The 6,000-nt window shown below is 35.5% G+C and overlaps 1 long non-coding RNA gene across 1 annotated transcript in view; it reads right to left on the bottom strand.

The window, feature by feature from the left end:
- Positions 1-307: 307 nt before the first annotated feature.
- Positions 308-6,000, bottom strand: part of LOC111546196 — a 58,867-nt gene continuing 53,174 nt past the window's right edge. Inside the window, exon 3 of the long non-coding RNA XR_002732678.2 lies at positions 308-533. This is a non-coding gene — a long non-coding RNA (uncharacterized LOC111546196). The remainder of the gene's footprint in view (positions 534-6,000) is intronic.

Genomic DNA, 6,000 nt, shown 5'->3' with positions numbered 1-6,000 from the left:
ATATGGAAAATGAGTGCTGATGACATGTTTATACTTCACAGATGGATCCAGTACAGAACCATTTTTTGTAAAGAAACAATATCCACCATTTGCTAATTTTTTTTTTTTTTTTTTTTGAGGAGCTACAAAATGGTGGCACAAAAAGTGAATATTCCCATCGTACATACTCCACCTGTTCCTTAGTCTTACAACTGTCTTCCATCCTGAATGTAATCATTGACTGTTGTAGTCTTATTTTTTCTCAAATGTTATCCAAAAGGATGTGAAAAAAGAAATACAATACACAAAGGTACTTGGAAGAGCGAAATGATTTGAAATTAATTTACTACATTTGAAAAACTGGAAGATGACAAATGCTATTAAGTAACAAATGCCGAATTTAATCCTAAAAAATGCATTTTCTTATTGGCATATTTTCTTCTTGTATCTGATATCAAATCAATTTTTGAATGTCTTCTATCAAGATTTTTTCATGTCTTCTTTATTCGTTTGGCCTACCATCAGCCAAATACCACTCTTAGCTAGTGGAAACTCTGGAAAATGCAAACACTTCATGTTAGATTAATTCCATTTATTGTCTTATTGTTGATACATTATAATGATAAATATTTCATAGTTATAAATATGAATTAAGATAACATGGAAATGCACAATATATATAAGATATGTATTTATAAGATAATTGAAAACATTTAAGTGCCAAAGAACATTATTAATAACATTGTTTGTAAACTTTGCTTCCTCAACAGAAGATATCAGAATCATCAAATCTTAATTTATTGCCACATCAGTAGCATTAATTTGCCATTTCAGGTGTGAAATATTGACTAAAGTGATCCACTTAAGATACACAGATCAAAAAATATAATAAAGGTATGGATGTAAAATGTGAAAATTAATAGTTTGATTTGTGCAGTATTTAACATATTCTGAACATATTTTCATACTTGATGAATATTTTTAAGTGTTCCAAATAATATATAACATAGTAACATTAAAATTAATTATTTTCTTACTATTGATCAAACTAATTTTTCCTGAGGTTTTACCTTTCTTACCATCTGTATTCATGACCTACTGAATTCCACAGCTGACTTTAGTGAATAATATTTTTATTTTAAGAATTAGTCTGAGGTTAAGAATTAAAAATAGAATATGAATCCAGGCAAATGATCAAACAGCCTGAGACTGGATAACAAAATCTTGACAATATACATAAATCAGCATGTTCTTTCGACCCTTCGTTTTCTGGCAGAGTACCAAACATCAATCTGTGGTTCCCGTTCTATGATCCTAACACCTTGTTATCATCCTGGTACTAACAAAAGCCTGTGTACACCTCTCCAAAGAAACCAAGTCTTGATTTTTATTACTGGATTTTTGACACATATGAATAAGGCCAAAACATTTTATAAATCCTATGTTACTTTTTGCCTATATATCAAAAAATAAGTTTTAGTCAAAGCCTTAATGTAGTTTTAGAGTTTCACAGAAAATATTAGTACTCTACTTAAATTAAACTTATTAAATTTTGAAACAGTCAAAAAATGAACATATATCTTTCCAATTATAGTGCTTCTTACATAGTTACGTTGTTAATCATCATTTTATAAATACATAGAATATAGAGCTGGAAAAATATTAGAGATCATTTGTTTCAATTCTCTTAAGTGTTAGGGAAAGAAGGTCTGAAAGGTAATATTCAAGTTCACATAACAAGAGTGCAGAAATTGCTTTCTGAAGCTTGTTTCGAACATTCTGTTTGAATATTTTGTAATGATTAGTTATAGTGGACTAATTTTATGTTACTAATCACATTCTCTAAGTACTATATCCAGTATTATAATAATCATGTTGGGAGAATTTCACACTAAGAGAATAAGTGAATAATAAAAAAAAAAAAGTTAATCATCTAGATTCTCTCAGCACCTAAGTTGTTGCCTGGATGTAAGGTGTTTGCCTCCTCTTTAAGGTCATTAGACTATTAGTGAATGAGTTAATAATGTGATAATACAACCACGTCCCTGCTGACAAGCAGAGATTATGTAACTTGTAAAGATGCTGTTGACCAAGGAACAGCTTAAATAAGGGGACTTTCTGGCTCAATTCTATTGCTCTACCTTACAGTATTAACATACTGGCTATTCAACTACATCATTGCTATGACATTGTTTACCATCTAAATATTTAAAAACTAGAATTATAGAATCATATGGTATGCTTTCTGAACCAAAACAGATGAAGAAACTCTGGTCTGTGGCGATTAAGTGATTTGCCAAGATCAAACAGGTAGTTAGATATATCTAGAAAGAAGCAGTACAGGATTACAGCATTTATTTAACAAGCAGATTTTGTGTCAAGTCTATAATAACTAACACCAATTTAGCTTATGGAAAAAAAATGAACAGACCCTTTACTTTGGGGGTTAGGCATTATACCATTGCAAGAACAAGAATAGTCACTCTGGAGAAATGATAATTTTATTTGATCAGCAGGTATACAAAAAGACCACACTGCTCTATCAAAGTAAAAGGGTAAATACCAGTTAATACAACTGAATATCATGCTTTTGAAACTTGATTTCCTTTTTAAGCCTTTCCCTGGTTTCTATTTTTATAATCTGTCATATTTATTATGAAAATGTTTGAAGGAAAATATGGTAAGCGTATATAGCATCACAGTTATCTGTAGAATTGAGCTATAGTTTTTTGGAGAGGTAGATTGGGGTCAGAAATTTTCACTTAATTTTTATGGAAAAAATTAGCTTGTTTATTGTAGAAAAAATTGTAAAGATAAGCAAAAAGTAAGTGGATAAATAGATATATAAACTAAAATCTTGCGTCTCATGATACCATGTTAGTATCTAGCTTTTCAGAGTTTTACCTGTGCAAATATGCACACATAAATATTTTAGCACTAAGATGAGGTCTTGCTATGCAAAGCATCTTTTGATCTGACTTTTGCTCCCTAAGAATGCATTGTGAATTACTTTCCCTGGCAAAAAAAAAAAAAGATCATCTTTTTGCCATCAAAACAGTCCAAGACACCATCATCTCTCACCTCCTCTATTCGAAAACCGTATTAACTCACTTCTGACCACCTCTCCAGATGACTTTGTGCATTACAGTTAAAACGAGCTATTCAAATGCAACTCGGGTTATGTCATTACCTCTCACCTTCTTAAAACATTTTGTCTATATCAGAATTTCTCCAACCTCAGCACTAATGACATTTTGGACCAGATAGTTCTTCTTCTTCCTCTTTTTTTTTTTTTTTTTTTTTTTTGAGACAGGGTCTTGCTCTGTCACCCAGGTTGAAATGCAGTGGCGCAATCTTGGCTCACTGCAACCTCCGCCTCACAGGCTAAAGCGATCTTCCCACCTTGGCCTTTCGAGTAGCTGGCAACACAGGCGCGCACCACCACGCTGGGCTAATTTTTGTATTTTTGGTAGAGACAGGATTTCGCCATGTTGTGCAGGCTGGTCTCGAACTCCTGGCCTCAAGCGATTCTCTCACCTCGGCACCCCAAAGTTCTGGGATTACAGGCATGAGCCACTGGGCCTGGCATGGACCAACTAATTATGTGTTGTGGAGAGCTGACCTGTGCATTGTAGGATGTTTAGCAGCACTACTAGCCTCTACCTACTAGATGCCAGTAGGACCCTCACCAGTTGTGACAATCAAAAATGTCCCCAGACGGTGCTAAATGTCCCCTGGGGGACATAATTACCCCCAATTGAAAACCACTGGTCTATGCCAATAACCAAAATCCACAGCATGGCACACAGGACCCTGCATGCTAATCTGGCCCCTCCCTGCCTCTCTAGCATCGTCTGACTTGACTCTTCCTCTTGCTCTTTGTCTTCTTCAACCACTCAAGTTCCTTCTAAGTAATCTAAATGTATTTGCTCTGTCCTGCACAAGATGTTTGTCCATGCTGTTTCATCTGTCTGATAACATTCTTCATCTATCCATCTCCCCACCTTTTGCCTAGGTGACTTCAATTCATCCTTCAAATTCCATTTGAAGAATCACCTTCTCAGAGCATCTTTTCTGACCTCTTTTAAGAAGTCTTGGACGGACACGGTGGCTCACGCCTGTAATCCCAGCACTTTGGGAGACCGAGGCAGGTGGATCATGAGGTCAGCAGATCGAGACCATCCTGGTCAACATGGTGAAACCCCGTCTCTACCAAAATACAAAAAAAAGAAAATTACCCAGGCATGGTGGCGCGTGCCTGTAGTCCCAGCTACTCAGGAGGCTGAGGCAGAGGAATTGCTTGAACCTGGGAGGCAGAGGTTGCAGTGAGCCGAGATCGCGTCACTGCACTCCAGCCTGGCAACAAAGTGCAGACTCTGTCTCGGAAAAAAAAAAGTCTGAATCCTTTGCTATGTGCTTTTATGGAACAATAGGCCTTTCTCTCAGACCTGCTATCTCCTTTTGTTTTAAGTGCACATTCATTAATATGATTATTTCTTTACTATTTCCTTCTCTAGACTCAAAGTTCTGTGGACAGGAACCTCGGTATTCCCAACACCTAGCACAGTGGCAGGTGCACAGTAGAAAGTTGAAAAACACTTGTTGAATAAATGGCTGTGCCAGAATCATTATATTTAACGGATGTTATAATTTTAATGAATGTACCATATATGCTCTTACCATTCTGAGATTGGGGTAGATTTTGAAAGCTGATGAGCTAAGTAAGAAAGTTTCAATAATACCTTTCAGGAAAGGCAAGTCTTTGAGAGTTTGGGGCAGAGGTGTGATGAACCAAAACTTATGTTTAAAAAGATCCATCTAACCATGCAAGTGAAAGGAAGTGGAAGCAGAGAGTTTAGTCAGAAAACCATTTAAATCATCCAGTTATACTGTAAAAATAAATTAGGATGGGTGGTGTTGGTGGAACTGAAAAGAAAGAGACAATTATAACAGAAATTGTTAAATAATTACTGGAACCTACTGCTGTGTAGGACTTGGGGGAAATGGACCAAGGTAAAACAACCCAGAGACAAAATATTCACTCTGTGCTTCTGACTCTGCCACTTATCATTCAAATAAGGAAGAGCAGGATAACTTCTCTACATCAAAGTCAATCTTGACTTGCAAAATAGTCAAAAGGGCAACGAAAAGTCATTTATAAAGCTTGAAGGTCATGAAAGAGTCCACTATTATTTTCTCCATATGCTCTTTCTTTTTTTTTTTTTTTTTTTGGTTTTGTTGTTTTTGTTTGTTTTGAGTCACCCAGGTTGGAGTGCAGTGGCACAACCAGGGCTCACTGAAGCTTCAACCTCAGGAGTTCAAGCCATCCTCCCACCTTGGCCTCCCAAACTGCTGGGGTTACGGTAGGTGTGTGCCACCACACCTGGCCTCAATATGCTTCTAAACGGAAAATTCAATACTCCCAAATAATATCATCCTTACTTGACACAGTTGAAGCAATTTTCCTGAGCCTCATGTTTAAAGGTGAGAAGGGATGGCTGTCTCACATGTATGTCAGGCTATATCCTAAGGCCTCACTGGTATTAGAATAGTAGCTGATGGGGATCTATAACACTTCTATTCCTAATTTCTGATAGTAGTTCCAACCCTGCCAATAGTTACAGGTGATATATGTTTAAGAAGAAAATATGTTTCTCCTAGCAACAAAAGGGTGTGGCTTCATCAGACTCTGTCTTTTTTGATCCAAAAAACAAAAACAGTTCTGGTTCAAATGCTGTTTGGCATTAATATAAAGAAGAAAATGCTTCCATCAGTGAAAGTTAAAAGCCATAAAAGTCTGCCTAATGAAGATATTGAATATTTCTTAGTTCACATATGCATGTTTATAATTTAAGATAATTGAATTTTTACAATTTTCATGTAATGTTAGGTTATAAATTTTTATGTAATTTAAGATTATAAATTTTATTATTTTTATATAATTTAAGCTTATACACAGACCAAGGCATTGACTATTAAATATGATTTCAGGCATTTTGAGAGAAAATGCCCTAGACTTTT

This window comes from Piliocolobus tephrosceles, chromosome 11 (assembly GCF_002776525.5).
Source record: "Piliocolobus tephrosceles isolate RC106 chromosome 11, ASM277652v3, whole genome shotgun sequence".
Lineage (NCBI taxonomy): Eukaryota > Metazoa > Chordata > Mammalia > Primates > Cercopithecidae > Piliocolobus > Piliocolobus tephrosceles.
Note: the sequence above shows the minus strand (reverse complement) of the source record. Positions and strands in the feature narration are given on the sequence as shown.